This window comes from Lepisosteus platostomus, chromosome 6 (genome assembly GCF_059453375.1).
Source record: "Lepisosteus platostomus isolate fLepPlt1 chromosome 6, fLepPlt1.hap1, whole genome shotgun sequence".
In the NCBI taxonomy this organism is placed as follows: Eukaryota; Metazoa; Chordata; class Actinopteri; order Semionotiformes; family Lepisosteidae; genus Lepisosteus; species Lepisosteus platostomus.
The window spans coordinates 64,500,697-64,519,253 of NC_142616.1; the positions used below are offsets into that span (position 1 = coordinate 64,500,697).

Consider the following 18,557-nt stretch of genomic DNA (forward strand, 5'->3'; position numbering starts at 1 on the left):
CAGTAATTTTAGGAGGGTTTAAACTTACAAAGCGCAATGCTTCACAGATGCCCTAGAAAGGCAAAAATTATCTCATACAATGTACAGTTACAGTATCATGTCTTTTTTATAATGCTTGTTTAAGCAATTATGGGACGGTTGGCAAATTGAAATGCTTTTCATCAAATTAATTAGCTATTTTTGAAGTGTGGTCTATTTAAAGTGACAATGTTTTGTATGCATTGGTAGTTCTTAAAAGAAGCGGTCTTTTATGTTGTAGTGGTTTTTTTTTTAGTTTTAATGTTTTAATTCGACTTCAAGAAAGGTTACAAAGCAGAGGAGGAAATTTGGCCTTGGCAGCTCATTTAGTTGACAATAACTAATTAATCCGGAGATCTCGTCCAGCTGTTTCTTGAAGGAAGCAAAGGTATCAATGTGTTGTCTTGACAACATGGCTGGCTATCTTGCTCCAGGCTCCCACAACCCTTTGTGTAAGAAAGTGCCTCATGTTCTCCTTTTTCAAGTCACTTACCCATGACTTTTATTTGGGCTGACTTTTCCAGGGTCTTTGAGGATTTTTGACACTTCTGGTTTCTGTAAATCTGGTTGTCCTTTACTGATCTGATTCCAGAGGAGACATACCTGTTTCAAAAGGGTAATATAAAACACACATAATATTTGAATCAAGTATTTACTACACCCATAAAATCCCTTTAATTAAATTCTGCTATTGTACACTTTTAACATATATACCTAAATTGAACTACTGGGTCTTTTAGCAATGCCACCTAAAAATTTGTTTACTGCTTTTTGCTTCCCCAATTTGTCTGTAAGATGAAACATAAAGTACATTTCTCTCCAGTTTTAGATTTCTAGCTTATGTTTATGCTTCTACCTGGCCCTAACACTCTGCAGTGGTCTACATTTAAACAACATCTGCCAGGTGTGTGTCCGGTCCTGATGTTTGTCTAACTCCTTTGGGTTTCCTTTGCAATTCCCACATTATTTGCTGATCGCGGCATACCGGTTTTCAGAAAACAAATCTGTAACTTGAATATAAACGCATTTATTTCTTTAGATTTCTTAATTCGGTTTTTGGTATCATACCTTGAATAGATGGGAACCTAGAGTGTTGTCTACAGGGAACACGAATGACACTATTCCTCTTTAATTGTTACTGCACAGCATCAAATGAAATGACCATTTTAAAATATTTTTATTTATCAATGTGAGGACATGCAGGTGAAAAGAGTAAAGAAGTTCTAACGTTCTTGCCATCAATCATCAATAGACAAGAACAAGAAGGTCCATTGAGAATTGAGGGCTCTCTTGTCGTAATCTTTGGTTGGTACCTGGTGTGTTCTTGAGTCACTTGTTTTACTTGAGTGGTACTGTACCTCTGAGCAAACTTTGCGCTGCTGACACACTCAATGGTGTTTCTGCACCAGTTATTCCTGACAAAGGACATTCAGATCCTCATCTGGGGATGTCTATTTAAGTACAAAATCCCACATCCCTCTGAAATACTCTTCAACATTCTCGAAAATAATTACACACAGCTTTTCCTTTCCTTTGAAGCTGGATAAAATGGCTTTTAAAAAAGTCTCAGCATGAGGAAATGCAGACACCTTGATGAAATATGTATTGTGTACATAAGAGATGTTATCATTTGGTCATTCTGTAAATCCTTTCTCATATTGCTGTTTGCAATTTCTCAGCTAATGCAAGTTCCTTTGGCATCAGTGTTTATAGTTCTATAGAAGGCAATTAATTAAATTACAGCAAAAGTGTTTCATATTGGAGAAAATAAGTTGTGCAAATTATTTTTTATTTTATCCATGTGGTAAAGAAAACAAAGATGCAAATAAGTGCATTTATTTAATATATTCTCAAAATTTCCCTGGTTGCAGTAGACATTATATACAGTAATCACCCATTATTTATTCAGCATTTCATTGAAAAGCAAACTCACTTTTCATACTAATTTACATGAACAAACATCAGTCTTCTGTAGCAGTGAAATATAGAGGTAAGACAATGAGATATTTAATCAATGATAATAAAGCACTTTGCACATACAGTACCTGTTCCATAAAGGCCTGGACTGCTTAGCAAAGAACCTGACCTTCCTTGTTTGACTTTTTTGACTCTGTTGGCAATTTGAACTAGCTGCCTGACACTTGACCCTCCTGTTAAGTGTCAAAGGCAACTACATCTTGCTCTTACCATTTAAATACAGGTTAGAAATTAACTCCAAATGAATTTCATTTTGATGAATGAATATTTGAGTATGCATACCCTAATCAGCATAAGTTGAGGTACAATTAATGATACAGCATGTATATTAGCCATTTTAAGAAATATGATTACTTTATTATGTACTGTAGTTCTAAAATTGTGTTAATATATCAGTGGTTTTGTGTGTTGACTTACTGCTCTACTGACTATAAATTAAACAAATTCATGCTTAAAAATAATGAATGTGCATTCCTTCATAACTTCGAACCAGTGAGAACTGTCCCTTGGGGTACAGTGCATAATGTTGTAACAGTATCGCTCTGTGTCACTAAGAGGGCAAGGTATTGGAATAATAATGTGCAAAGCCAGTTTACCAGCATAGACCAAGCAGTGTCTAATAAAGGATGACAATAGGCTGTTGAAAGATGACTGGAATGCTAATTTCCAAACTCTAAAACTGAAATGTAGCAGAACGGGTATGTTGAATCTTAGTAGGTCAGCTGTGTCTCTAGGAGACATCTACAGCGAAGCAAAATAACATCTGATCTTTACAAGCATTTGACAGGCCTGACATATTTGTACCTTAATTGCTTTTCCGTAAAGACATTTTAACACCTATTCAGAGACAGAATAACAGCGTGCCATTCTACCATCAACACTCACACATTCATTAGCATACTGGATTGAAAGTGCAAAATAGATCTTTTATTATTTATGTAAACACTTCTCCAATGAGCTTTAAAAAATCCATGCAGATGCTAAACAGGTTGATTGTCCACAGAGAATTATTAATTGCTCTCCTCCTGTATCATTGTTGTGTGTTTGGAGTGTCCGACGTTATTCAGTACCTGGTAAAGATTTTTAACACTATTGCTGCTGAAACTGTAACAGGTAGATGTGAGAAAATATTTACAGATAACGGCTTCGCAAATGCAATAAATAGATTTTGAATGGAGCAAAATAATTGTTGTTATCACTATGGCAAATAGGGCACAAATTTCCTTTTCATGCTGGTTAAGTGACCCATTTACTGTGAGTCTACATGCTACTGTGGTCAATGCCAAAGCAGACGTGGTAGAGGGCACACTTGGGAGAGTGCCTCTTTTACATGTACTTTTCTTTGATAATAGTTTGAAACTACTTTTTAACTGCTGCAATCAAATATCATTAGAATATAATTTATTTTTTAAATGCGCTAACTGGGAAAGAGATGATAATCATTTAACTGCCGTTCATCTAGAACTGTGATTTAAAACGGAAGTGACTAAGAAATTCAGTTAAGCTCCAAGATCGTGTTTTAACGAAATCGCGGGTTTGAAAAAGGTGTTATCTCGCTAGCCGACTAGGACCGCATGCAAGTCAACACTGTTAGTGAAGGACGCGCCTCTCCTCCAATCGGCGCTGAAGCTTTCGAGCGACGACGAATAATCTGTGACGTTTCAAATCATGAGTGGTCCAAAAGTGGGCGGGCCAGAGGTGGCGGTTTATACTTCCTTATTCTTTGTCACCCATGTGGTTACAGCCTGCCAAACTCTGGATTTACGATTTTAACTCGGGTAGGTATGCAATCCAAAAATGGCCATTCAGATTCTTAGATGAATAATAGGCTTGCAGTAATTGTGTGATTAGTGAGTAGGTCGATGTTTAGGTTCAAACGTAAGGCAAGATATTTTTAATTATCTTTTCATTTTGTATCTTTTTTTTTCCAGCGGCGACATTGAAGCAAACATATGGACTCACTTGTTTGTTCTTTGACTGCGCTCTGACAAACACAAATAAGCAACAATGAAAGAAAGTATTTTATGTTCACCTAGTCGCCATGCGCAAACCTACAGTAATTACTGTACATTAAGCCGGGCCAAAGCCCATTTTCATTGTTTTTCTCTTAGACAAGTAAACATTCTTTTATGATCTGACTCACAGACATTGTACAGTGGAGAACCCACTGATAAATTATTTTGTTCCCTTTGCCTTAAAAATTTTGCAATCACTTTTGACTTTTACAAAAACAAGATAACCTTGAGCCCTGCTTTGTCTAAGCAATGATATAAATTTGTGTAACTCCCTTAAGTTCAAGTAAAAATACATTCTGCTTACAATTCTACCCACCAGGCTACATGTTAGAATATTCTAGAGGAATTGTGGGGGATTTCATATATATATAAACACAGTAAATGGTTGTTACTAATATATCACGTAATTTGATGAAGAAAAAACACTCAAGGATCTTCATGTCCTTAAATGGAAGTTATGAATGAAATTAATTTAGACGTCTTTCTGGTCATGTTTTTTCACCTACATTGGGTTAAGAAGGTTACAAATGAGAGGAAGCCGTTTGGTAGTTTATCGATCCAAGGACCACATTTAACTGTTTGTTTATTGAAGAAAGTCAGGTTATCAACTTCAACAACATGGTTTGGTAGCTTGTTTCATGTAGTAAACAGCCTTTTGTGTAAAGAAGTGCCTCCTGATAAGAACATCATTGCATTTATTCTTCAGTTAATGTGGTAGCAACTTCAGTCTTTTCTAAAATTGTTTAAGTAAACATAATGTAGAAGTAGAGGAGTAAACTTAAAACATCTATTTTTTTCTTTTTCTTAACAATGCAGTACACGTACTGTAACTGGGATCGGCTCAAACCAAGGTCCTTGACAGCTGTGTGAAATGCTCTTGATTCCCTATTCTGCAGTTGTATCTGTATTCTGTTAACCCACATGCTGTTGTATTACTGCTGCTGCTGATAAGTGAACTTATGTTGAGAACTGTCAACAATATGTTAAAAAAACGTGAAATCAGGACGCAGACAAGAGGATGGGCAGCTCTTAATGTACTAAAACAAGACAAATTACCCAAGTTGCCCAAAACGCCAAGAGTTTTCCAGGAACTGAAAATTGGAGTGTCTTTAGAAATCTCTTATAGTAATTATGTATATTTATATATAAAATATACAGAATTCCATAAATCCCTGATTTTGGTTCCTTATAAGATGACTCAGAATTTAAACTTACCTCAAAGAGTGTTTTTAATTTAGTTTGAACTGTTGGAACCATACATCCTTTCTTGTGTTTTCACAAGACAAGCTGATTTGCTTTCATCAATCATATTTATGCATTTTGATTTGCTTTCTGGATTGCTTTATTTGGATTGGTAGAACTACCCAAATGCATGAGCAGATAAACATTTTGAGAACAATATTTTAATGAAAAATAATAGAGGGATCTGATGTTTGTTGGTTAAGTTTGGCTACAGTCTTCAGGTCCTAGCACTGAAACATAATAGATTTGCTACAATGGAGTTTTTGAGAATTAGAGGAACATTTTAAAGAGATGCCATTTACCACAATACAGCTAAATGACAGCTGCCCAGCTATGTTATCAAAGCCAATTGCTTGTTCCAAGAAACAGCCAGAAGAGATCCTTCAGTCAATTAGATACTAGCAACCAAATGACCTACTGTAGATAGGACAGACTCTTGCATAAGAGCATAAGAAAAGATGCAAACAAGCTATTTGCTATTTTTCCCATTTATTTCATGTGGAAGGAGCAAAGTGAAATATATTTTGTTCAGTCATTTTTTAAAGGTTTGGACCTCAGCAATCTGATTGCAAAGCCTGTTCTGGGTAACCAGTACTCTTTGTGTAAAAAGTGCTTGTAAACTTTGACCTGTTGGTTATGTGGCCAATGGGCAGTCCTTTTGCATTCGAGATCTGATTCTGTCCCTGTCTGAGGAGCGGAAGGATTTTCACGGATGAGCATTGTGATTAATCCATGAATAAACTTCATTGTGTGCTCTATAAAATGTGCAAGCGTTTGGCATATCACAGAACCCATCAGGAGCATCTTCAGGTTAAATAAATGTCTCAAGCTCTTGGTACTCGGCTTAAAGGATCCACTCATGTCTGCAATTAAGCACTCCAGGTAAAATGTAAACCTGCAAGTGGACTGGGCTTTAAAAAGGAGAGTGCAAAGAGAAGCTCCTGCTGTAAGCATTTGTGAAATAATCCAGAGAGATAAAAGTGATCTGTGGCTGCTCATTTGGGTTGATATTTAAATAATTTAGGAACAAAACAATGCTGTAGATCCCACAAGTGTACTTGCAAGACTATGGAATACAGTATCCTGTGCCCAATCTCAGGTTGTTGAATTACAGCCATGCTCATCAAAACCAAAAAAATATGTGTCTTTATTTTGAATGTGTTAATAAAGCTGTAGCCCAGTTCCCAGGGATTCTAAAAATGAAACTTGAATACTGCTGAGGACTAATATGCACTCATTTTGAAGTACATTTTGCAGTACATTTTCTGGAAGTTAGTTCCATTGTTCTTTAATTAATGTATGCATATTAAACAAAAATGTAATCTAAAATGTCTAATGTAATGCCTGTGTTTTTTAAGTTTTGTATTGCAAAAAAACATTGCTAGATTCTCTACTGCTAGCCTGCACTTGACTAATTCTTATTGTTCTGGGGACTAACGTAATGTATAGGGAATATTGCACGTTAATTCCCTACATCTACAGTTTCAGTGTGCTTGTGCATGAGTACATTCCCCAAAAATACTCCATTGAAAGCAAGACTGTTCATGTAAAGCCTCACCAGTAGAAAAACACTGGAGTTTCAAAAACATTGGTCATGGTAAATTAATTACTCTGACAATCAAGACACCTTTTATGTTTGACATTAACGATCTACATTTTTTCAGGTTCAGCTGTACTTATAGATTTAAAGGGGTAGAAAGATCTTTATCAATAAATCAGCTCATGTCAGGCATTCAAAAGCTGTCCCTGAAAATTGTATCCTGCAATCAAGATGGGTTCTGACTTTTGGAAAATTAAAAATGACTAATTGTGGAATCTTATAGCTATGTAGGAAAAACTAATGCCTAAGAGCAATCTGTAGAAATATTTATGTGTATCATGTTCTTTAAAATCCATTCAGTGCCAAAATATTTGCAGTCACTTGATCTTTTTCAGGGCCGTACAATTTTCCCACTTTCTCACAAGATTGGCTGTTTCGGTATCTTTCATAATAAATAAGAAAAACTACTGGACTTCATATTTGATGTAGTTATAATTAACAGAAATGCTAAAAGTGTAAGAAAATAATGCATGCTCGTGAATCCCAGAGTTCTGATTGATCTTCAAATAAGTGATTCTTATAAAGACTGCAGTCGTTTTTAGAGAGCTCTGTGGGCGCGCTTATTCAGTTTCAAAAAGCTGCAAAAAGTTATGACTATCTTTTTAGTGGTGAACTGTTTAATCTTATTTATTCTTTGTATCATTTAGCTCCAGTAACTCATACCTATTGTATGAATCAAGCGTATATAATCCGATTATACTTGAGGTCTGTAAGTAGTATCATAGATCATACAAGGCCTGCTAAAGGGAGGAAAATTCTTGGGAATGTCTTGTGTTGTGCTGCAATCTTACGGAAAGCAGAAGATTGAACACTGAAGAGGGTTAGTTGTATATGGCAAATGGCCCACAGCAAAGCTTGAACACCAGTGTGTGCATTAAATTAGCTTGTACTGTATATCTTCAAGATCTGAGATGCCACACTCTGTGAAAGTGCATTCATAGTTCACATTCAAATTCTAACTTCTGTTTTCAGACACAAAATAACTGGCTGTTATCTGACCAGTGTGGTTGATCAATACACAGCAATTCCTTTGCAAACTGCAATAATGTTTTACCTAACAGCATCTTCTTCAAAAAGATCATTGTTTTGCAGACACCTTTTCTTTCTGTATATCATGCTGTTTGACTATTCAATGAGGTATCTCAAAGAGAGATTATTATTAGAAAAAGGAGAAAGTAAAAAAGCCGAAAACTCACATTATTCGGTATGCTGAGCCGTTCCAGACTATTACATATGTGAATACAGCCACAATTGGTACCATTAAAACAAAGCTCATTTTGAAAACTATCTGCATTAGGAATGAAAGCTATGCTCATTTTAAACAGATACACAGTGAGGTGTTAGCTAGATAATCCACTGTTATCCCATTTTCTATCCCTATAGGTATATCTATGAAGAAATCACTAATCAAAAGTAATCATTAATAAATCCAATAAGTTATGAAATTAATATTGTAATCAAAATTGAAAAGAATTTTCGCTTTTCAGAAACAAAGTAGTTGGCAAACAATTGTTTTACCACACATAGTCTTAAAAAAACATTTGTAGGTTGTAGGAAGGAAATGTTTTTAAGATCATGCCATATGTCTTTAATTGCCTGTCTGCAATTCTATTGCACTAATAAGTGTAACGATCATAAAACTGTTAAAAAATAAAAATAATCAGCTGTTAAAAATTTAGTGCACAGCAGTTTGTGATGCGCTTTTCATAAAAAGGCAAAAAAAATGTAACCAAGGAGGTGGGAAAAAATGTGAAACCTTTTCTGTGTTTATCTCCAGTGGAATTTCAGATTTTCGTCTCTTAAGCTGAGGTGTCAACTGTGTTACTGCAGCTTTGTCGAAGTCTTAAAGGCTGTTTGTAACTAGTTTTACGGGCAGGTGTGTGGCTCCTATTGAAACGATTGAAATCGCTTAAGAGCTCGAATGACATTGGTATCCTAGAGCATTCAAAAGGAGAAAGTGTCATCAGTCATTGCAGAGCTAATGCCATAATAACATTTTTTTTAATTCCATTTCTTAGCAAGTGGCAAAACAGCTCGAATGTTTTGAAGCAGAATTTGCACAGTTCAGAAGCCGGAGCACTGAAACAGAAATACTTAACTCAATGTTCTAAGTAGGTGGCCATTCATCACCCTGATGTGGAAAGTGAAATAGCTCAGAGCCAATTATGCCAAAGAACTGGAAACATTTTTTACCTTCCAAGATTTTGCTTAATATAGAGATGTAATAACACACTTCAAGCTTTTGGAGTGTTGTTTTATCAAATAACTTATAACTGACAATTATTACCCATTAGAGCTAATGGTTAGGCTAATTACTATAATTCTATAAATGTCACGGAATATAGCTGAAACTATTGAAGAACATTAGCTTAATTATGAGACTGTTCTCCAACACTGCTAACCTAATGTGTGACATCAGTCATTTTCCATTTGCATTGTCACAAGTTATAAATACACAGGACTAAATATTTAGTAAAGAATGTAAACCCGAGAAGTAGTCACAACAGTATTTTTTCCTGTTCCTCAAGTATAGTCTATTGAGAGTTAGGTATTAGGCTGTTTTGAAATGTTAAATATCTTATACCTACTATAAATGTTGGAGTCCAGCTAATGTATATAAATAACTGGAGTGGCTGACCTTTGAAAAATGTCATATATCTGTTCAGGTTTTGGGCAAAAATGGATATTCCTTAAAATATTTTTTAAATACTAATATATTTTCAAGAGTGTTTGTCGCCATTTGTGCAGAAAAGTAAACTGGGATGACTGGGTTTGCTGTAAGGTTGAACAATTGTTGATTTTTGAATAACTCCTGTCCTATGTTTGCTGTTAACCAGGGATTCTTCCATTCAGCAGCCAGTTTTCAGCTCGGCACATTCTCTTGGAATGGGTTGTGAAGTCTTTAAATGCCGTGATGGTATTTAAGAAGCTCTCGGTACTTATACAAAGATATATCGTATCTATTCACTCATACGATAAGACGCCATATCACCCTGCAACTCACAACTGGCAACCCACTGAAGCTAAGCAGGTGTGAGCCTGGTCAGTACCTGGATGGGAGACCTCCTGGGAAAAACTAAGGTTGCTGCTGGAAGAGGTGTTAGTGGGGCCAGCAGGGGGCACTCACCCTGTGGTCCATGTGGGTCCTAATACCCCAGTATAGTGATGGGGACACTATGCTGTAAACAGGCGCCGTCCTTCGGATGAGACGTAAAAACCGAGGTCCTGACTCTCTGTGGTCATTAAAAATCCCAGGGCGCTTCTCGAAAAGAGTAGGGGTGTAACCCCGGTGTCCTGGCCAAATTTCCAATTGGCCCTTACCAATCATGGCCTCCTTATAATCCCCTTCTATGAATTGGCTACATTACTCTGCTCTCCTCCCCACTGATAGCTGATGTGTGGTGAGCGTTCTGGCGCACTATGGCTGCCGTTGCATCATCCAGGTGGATGCTGCACATTGGTGGTGGTGGAGGGGATCCCCATTACCTGTAAAGCGCTTTGAGTGGAGTGTCCAGAAAAGCGCTATATAAGTGTAAGCAATTATTATTATTATTAATTAGAGACCAGCTAGCTTATTTTGTTCCTTTTAACTACGTGATCTAAAGGTTATCCATCTGTTTCTTGAAGGGGTTTCAGTTTCAAAAGACTGAAGTGGTAGTTTGTTCCATATAGCCTCAACCTTCTGTGCAAAGAACTCGAACTGCGCTTTCCTCTAGTTGTGTTCCACTGTTGATTCTGAAGTGTATTGGGTTGAGTAGATCAGTGCTTTAGAAGATGTAGAATACTTGTATCCAGTCCCCCTATGGTCCTCTCTATTCAAGGCTAAAAAAATCTAGTTATTTTTCTCTGTTGCTCACCAGATGTACCTTTCTCACACTCTGTAAACATATAGAGTTTTGTGAAGCATGTTGTCTCTTGATATCTGGCTGTAGTAAGTTGTGTAGAGAGTAATTTGGACTTGTTTCATGTAGGGCACTGAAACATACATGAGCTGGACAACTGCCTTAAAGGGATAGTGTCATCATTGAGTGCTCATTTTCACCCGCTCCGTTCAAGCTATGTGTTTAAATTTCTGTTTAAGCTGTGCGTTCTGCCTCTTTAAAAACACAGTCTTCTTCTGAGGCTCTGTGGTTTTCACATAAGGGCTTCTCATGGGCTGATACAAGCGCTGGATCTTTGAGACTGTAAACGTCTTTTCCCTTTAGAGTGCAACTGCAAACTTGACACCAAAGGAATGCCTTAAGAATTAAAGTAAATGTTGTTTGGCTATGGTTTACTGCCTGATCGTCTCAGTGTATACAGTAAGAATCTGTTTGGCGAACGAGATAGAATATGATTAGAGCTGAACCTATGCCAATCTCTGGCTTTCGGGCATGTTCTCAGTTCAGTATGTAAAGGCTCCGCAGTATTTTGGAGCTCTCGCCTGGCAGTTGGAAAGTGTGGCCAAGGCTAAATGAGATTTCAGATGGTATGGCAAAATCTGTCAGCTTGGAATCACCTTGTTTTTCACAATTATCTAATCCTCCTGAAATCAGTCTGGAGTCTTCATTCATGGAATCTGTCACTCGAAAAGTACAGCTTCACTGTGACATTTGCCTGTAATACAGCCAGATAATTCCCTGAGCATTTTTGTTTTTATTGGAAAGTGTATGAAATGGTATTTTTTGCATAAAATCAGCATAAAATAAAGCAGAACATTAAGTAGTTTATTATTACCAGTAATTAGCATAAGTAGTAAAATTAGTAGTGTTGTATTATTCTAAGAACATAAGATAGCTTGCAATATTATTATAAGAACATTAGAGGCAATGATCTCCTCTCATTGGTAAACTATCTTTCTCATTTGGGAGTTGCTAAGTGAATCTAAAATTGTGTTAAGCCTCTTATTGAAGAAGCCCAGAGTTTGGAAAGCCTGTCCCAGATATCCACACCATTGCATAAAGAAGGGTTGGATCTTCTCTGTCCATTTCCCTTGCAGTTTGTAAAAGTAGCCTCATGTCCTTGTTTCATTACTGAGTGCAAATTGAAAATACACTTCCCTGTTGTCTATGCCCCATTATGCTGTGTAAAATAATTTATCAGTTGTGCTGGATCTTAAAATAAACCATAATTGATCTTCTGGGGGGCTTTTCAGATTCTCTCAGAGAAAAAGCCATGCAGAACTACATGGAATTTTTTAGTGATGTGTAATTAGTCATTTTTAGTAATTGCTTCTTTACTGAATGTGAAATAGTTTCCTGGTGGGATCCTATTTTTACCAGTTAGAATTTTATATACCTTGGTCTCCCCTCAATCTCCGTTGTTCGAGACGGAATAGACTTGGCTCTCTTATATGATAATTCCCTGATACAAAGAGGATTCCACATATTAAAGTATTAGCAATTTATTAACTTAGGTTATATGGCATATCAGAAGAATTATACTGCTGATTTCATTTTCATTTAATTATTAAGTTGCAGTTATATGGACACTCACATCAATTAAAAAAGAGGGGTGGACAGAAAAATAGAAACTTACTGTAAATGCCATAATTTTTTCAGTACCGTGGCTAAAAGGAATTGAAGATGGCAACTTGTTCCAATAATTACATGACAACGTGTCTTCCTCCCCTTTAAAGGCTATTTAAAGTTGCCCACAATCATTTGTTGAGCACAGCTCTCTCATCTGTATCATTACCCAGACCCATAGAGAAGTAGCCATATAATTTTGAAACGTATATATGTTTTATGTATAGATTTTGAAGGCAAGTACTGGTGTTTATGTTGAATATATTTCCTAAATGACTGGCTTTTAAAATGTTTCATATGGCTCTTGCCTTCTGACTGGTGATTTGTTGAGAAAAAGGGTATTTCTAATTGTAACAGACGCAGACCTTCATAATAGACTGTGTCATTGTAGTTGATCAGGGAACATTCTGTAATGTGGTACCATGTTTATTTTTATTCTACTGTTATTTAATTTCTTACATTTCCTTCAAAGCTGAAAGGTTCTTAGGCAATAATGAACACGTATAATATGTTTTCCCTCCTTCACTATCTCTCTTTACGATTTTTGGAATTTGTGTATATTTATTATTATTTCTGTTTTTCATTGTCTTCACACAGTGTTAGTTTTCTAATAGTTCAGGTGGGGAGCTGCGTCAGCATGCGTAGGCTGCAAAGGAACAAGTTTCAGGTTTATTCCCTGCTGAAAAAAAGAAGAAAGAGAACACAACGTTTTGGCCGTGGAGCCTTCTTCAGGTGTGGTTTAGTTAGTTAGTTAGTTAGTTTTCTAATTCCCTTCTATACTTCAACATTTTCACTTTGAGAATATTTTAAAGTGGAATTATCATTGTAAGCAATGACTTAACAGAAAACATACAGAATTATGCAGCACACGTTTCAGGAGGTCTAACAACATGAAAGGAAAGGCACTGGTGACACACTCTACTGTAAATATAGCTGATGATTATGTTTTTCCATGAAATAATTTTCACGCTGTCCACAGTCTGCCAGCGTACTGCTTAAGAAAGATTTAAGGAGTAATTTGAAAATACACTTCCCCATTGTGCATTATAATAGACTTTATCAGTTCTGCTGGATTTTAGAGAAAACCATAGTTGTTATTTTTCAGATTCCCTTGGAGAAAAGGCCACACAGAAATGCATGGACTTGCTTTTTAGTAATGTGTAATTAGTAATTTTTAGTAAATGTATATAATAATTTTAAAACAAATTTACATTTATAGTAAAATACGTTGTAAATATAAATTACAGCAATTCAAAATTTACTACAAAAGCTGTTTTCTAGCCTGTCTAGAAGAGCTATGTTAGTCTATAAGAAAATAATTATTGACCAGAATCCTTCTCTTAAGGAGCTTATTTAAAAAAATAATACCACTTTCAACAAATGACTCAGAAACATAGTTATGTTTGTTTTAAGAGCAGTTACAACTTTTTCAATTATGTGGCTTGCCAGGGTTTTTTAAACACCCTGTATATCTTGCCATTACCACTAATGTTCACTCCATGATACATTTTCTAAGGTTGATTCTGAGTTACAGCAGACACGCTTGTAAACAAGTAGTTGAGCTAAATTTCTCAGTTGATCATCCTGGCATTAAATTCAGAAAGTATGACGGTTTTAAAGAGTTCATTACATTCCTCCTCCTTGTGATTTTTTTACAGTTTTACAGTTTTTTGAAGACGTGTGTCGCAACAAATAGGATTAAATGTATAGCTGCGTCTGATTTATATGCTGGATGTACTGATACAATAAATCACTTTGTGCTACAGTGCCGCGAAAGCTGTTTGGTTTAGTCATATGGTGATCTATGCACTTATCGTATATACAGTAAGTGTCTATATATACGGCAACATAAGTGACAGACTACCAACATTTTACGTAGTATCTCATATGATGAATCTCTTTAAGTGTATCTGTATGATCGGCTTTGTTGATTAGATACTTTTGCCATAGGGTGTTATTTTTGTATTTGAATTTATGAATGCATTATATTGACACTTTTTGTTCCTGATCATCTGGAGTAGGAACTACTTTGTATCTACTTTTGTGAGGTGCAGTTGAAGATTTAAGGTGTGAAGTCATCAGTAGTAAAAGCCGGTACTAAGCTTATAACTAAATATTTTTGTGTAGCCCTTTACAAATTCTTCTGCAGTCCTTCAGGTAATTAAAGGGACTTTCTCAAACTGTAATGCAAGCCTTTTACTCACGTTTCAGTGACTACATAACTGTTTTAAGTTCTATAATGTACCATGTTAAAGACCAGCCCGTTCTGATATTGATCATATTCATACAAGGGAGGCCATTGGCAAGAATGCATGGCTGCTGATTAATACCCCACTTGGAACATAATATGTGGTCCCAGGTGCACAATGTTTAAAAAGAGCAGTGTTCCAATACCACATATTTCTCAGAAGAAATCTCAAAAACGGGGGAGTGAAGATTTAACCTTTTTTAGTGTTGTTGTTTATTTATTGACGATAATCACAGCAACAGAATGGTTGCAAATCAACAAAGGGGCCCTCCGCAAAGAATTAAACTCTTACGGCACTTCAGCAATCATCATTATTTTTGTTTAGTATTGCTCATCCGTCTGTAAGAGCTTAATTTCTAGAATTTATATTCATGGTTTACTTGACTGAACTTTTGATAATACAAGATTCAGCTGTTAGTTGTCAGTCCGGTGAATGAAAGTACAGACTTTTAACCAGACCCCCATAATACACTATTGTCACTAAAGGGTTTCTCTGGTCTCAACTAATAGTAATTGATACAGACAAAAGTTCATAGTCTATACATGGTTTTCAGGAGTATAGCCAACAACTAGTTAAACGACAACTAAAACATTAGAGTTAAAAGAAATTAAGGCTTGAGGACATCTGACTTTAATCAGCTTGGTCTAAGGGCAATGGCCTGCCTCATGCAGATGAGGCAATCAGAGCCGAAGCAATGCTTTAACAAAGAAAGCTGGAAAGGAAAGTCTGCAGTCTTGCATTTGTACGCTAATGAGCATCTTATTGGCAGGAGATGCACTATTGTTTTTTATCACAATCTGCTGATATGAACTTTATTTATGAAATGAAATGTAAATGCAAATCATGCTTGTGCAAGGTTTGTGTAAACCTGGCCGTTATTTTTTATTTTCATCCTTTATCCTGTTGTATGTTTTGTGACCAAAGTCTTGCTCTTCAGGATATGACACAGTTTGAATTAATTTGGCATGAAATTAGAGGTGTGAGTTATCTTTTAGACTGGTGGGTATTTGGCCTTCAAAACTGATCTTTTCACAATTTCCATCTGGACTGCAGTCATTTACAGCAGTGTAAGGATTTTAATGAAATTGGCACTAATCCATTGGCATAATTTAAAATGAATGTGATCATCCTGGACTGTGGATTTATAAATGGCTAACAGTAAAAATCAAGTGGTCTTGAGTTAACTGAATATTCAGCTACAGTATCTAGGTTGAGCTATCTGGGGTATATTAAATGGTGTTGATTAAGGCAATTTAGGTATTCAGGAGGGGAACAGCTGCTTCAATTTCAACTGATTGCCTTAAGCGGGAAGAAATTAGGAAAAGTAATCATTGTCAAGAACTGTTTGGCCCTTTTCACATTCATATAAGCAAAGATTTATATCCAGCTATTTTTTTAATGTTACAGTCGAAAGAAGACTAAGTAAGTAATACCCGCGCTCAGATGAGTCCTTTTTTCAGCTCCTATAATACCACTGCTGGTGATCTGCCACCTAGTCAATCACCCGATGGGCCATCTTGTACTTCCTACTTCTCCAGAAAACTTTCCCCGGAGGAGAGAAGCCACGACTTAGGCAAATGGAAACTCTTGGTGGTGAAACTGGCTTTGGAAGTATAGAGGCATCTCCTGGAAGGAGCAATACATCTGTTTCTTGTGCTCACTGATCCTAAGAACTTGGCATACATTGAGAAAGCCCAACGTTTCGTTTTGAACCAAATTCATGCATGTTGGGCCCTATTCTTCTCCCACTTTGACTTTGTCATATCCTGCAGGCCTGGGTTAAAGACTGCCAAAGCCAGCACTCTGTCGAGGATCCGTGCCAACAAGCTCTGGTGGTAAATGATGAGGGATGAAGTTGCCTACTTTTTTGTAGCCTGTCACACATACAACTGGGCCAAGGATTCTTGCTCTCTCTTTGCAGTCCTGTTGCAGCCTCTCCCAATTCCCCTATACCCCTGGACGTCTAGATCTACAGAGTTCGTCACGGGCATTTCACACTCTTGAAGGGTGTTCAGTGATCCTAGTTACTGTGGACCATTTTTTGAAGGCTGCCCTTTTCGTCCTCCTGCTCAAACTACCATACGCTTCCTGGATGGCAGATCCTTTGTCTTCATGAAGGAAGTATTCAGACTCCTTCTGGTATCCAGACTGGTTTTCCATCTGACATTACTTCTGACTGGGGGTCCCATTTCATCGCCAGATTCTGGCAGGTATTTTGCAGATGACTGGGGATCAAGGTGAACCTCTCCTCTGGACACCACCTGGAAAGTAATGAGCAGACTGAGTGTGTCAACCAGGACCTGGAAACCCACCTTCTTCACCTTTCAAGTAGACTGGGCTCAGCTGCTTCCTTTGGGTGCAGCCGTCGAAAACCACCCTACTCAATACATCTACGGGAACGTCACCCTTTAAGGAGGTATATGGCTACCAACCTCCTCTCCTGACCCTACAGACTTGAGCTACTGACGTCTCTGCCCCTGGAGCCACTCGTAACTTTCAGGAAGTCTGGAATTGGGTATGCCGTAACTAAGTGAATGCTACCCAAGGGCACAAGTTTGTGGGTCGCCGCAGATGCACCATACCTCCTTTCTTGCTGGGGCAGAAGGTGTGGTTATTGTCCATGTACCAGAACCTATGGGTTTCATTGTTGAAGCTGGCTCCTCTACGCTCTCCCCCTAGTCCTGAAAGGCTTCAGCGCAGTAACCTAACAGCCATAGGTTGCATTGGAAGGTACCTCTCCATTACTTACCATGTGTCTCTCCTCAAGCCCATTGCACGGAAGCCATGCTCCTTGTCACCCTCTCAGCAAGACCATGAGTTCCCCCTCTGGATGTTTTTTGGGAGTCAGTTCCCCAGTGGATCCTGGATTCTTGCCGGGGTCAGGGCAATGTGCAGTACCTGACCCACTGGAAGGGCCTTTAAGAAAGATCCTGGGCGCCTGGCTGAGCGCTCAGACCCCCTTCTCGGTGCCGCCCCTTCCATGGCCGTTCCCGAAGCAAGCCACGTCCAGCGCCCTGAGGTCCCCCTTTGAAGGCGGACACTGTAATGCCTGAGCTTGGCAACATGGCCGGGGAGGTTGTCAATACCTTCGGCCTATAATTAAAAATACAGGTTTACCTCATTATCACTGTGATGGAGTGTACCCTACCTTGCACTTGTTGGTTGCCAGGTAGGATCTGGCTTCCTGCAACACGGTATTATTTTTCAACACAGTATATTTATTCCTACTCTGCCGGTATTTCAGTGCTCGGTCTCATCCTTTGGTCTATGACCCAGTTTTTCTCCCTCCCTTGCTTGTGCGGAAGAGATTTTCTCTCCCATGTTTTGTACGTGATTTCCTGCTTGTTCTCTCGGCCCCGGTTCCCGGATCTCCCTCTGGCCTTGCTGAAATGTTTGGACCTCTTGCCTGCCTGACCATTCTGCTTGGATTTCTCTTTGTGCACCTTTGCCTGTCATTGCCGTGGTGTGGCCCAGGGATGGCTGTTTCACTGACTGGCTGCACAACTGTGTCCTGCCTACTGTACGTCTCTGCTAGCCTGCCTTCCTTCAGGTCCGTCTGTCATGGCCTTCCCTGAGCTCAGCACCTGTTTTCTCCTGCACTAGTTCCCTCTTCCAACACGGACTGCTGCCCCTTCAGGTGCATTCAATGGTCCATTACAAAGTGATGTTGAAATAATTGGAATCGTTTTTTAGTTCTTGACTTATTCATTAATAATGTGATTACTGATGTTTGAATCAGACTTAAGACAATTTGATAGTTTGCATTGCATTTTTTATCGTGAATTAATAGAATTTACACTTTAAAATGAAATTTACACTTTAAATTGAAAATACTTTCTAGGAAAAAAAGAACGGCTTTACATATATTTTAGGGAACAGTAATTAGTAAATTAAGACATTTTATCCAACCAACTGTGACCTTCTATTGGACTAAATGGTTATTGGAAGG

At 37.7% G+C, this 18,557-nt stretch overlaps 1 long non-coding RNA gene across 1 annotated transcript in view; it reads left to right on the plus strand.

The window, feature by feature from the left end:
• The first annotated feature begins 3,685 nt into the window (after positions 1 to 3,685).
• The window catches only part of LOC148662126 (uncharacterized), a 55,330-nt gene continuing 40,458 nt past the window's right edge, over positions 3,686 to 18,557 (plus strand). Inside the window, exon 1 of the long non-coding RNA XR_015939669.1 lies at positions 3,686 to 3,773. This is a non-coding gene — a long non-coding RNA (uncharacterized LOC148662126). The remainder of the gene's footprint in view (positions 3,774 to 18,557) is intronic.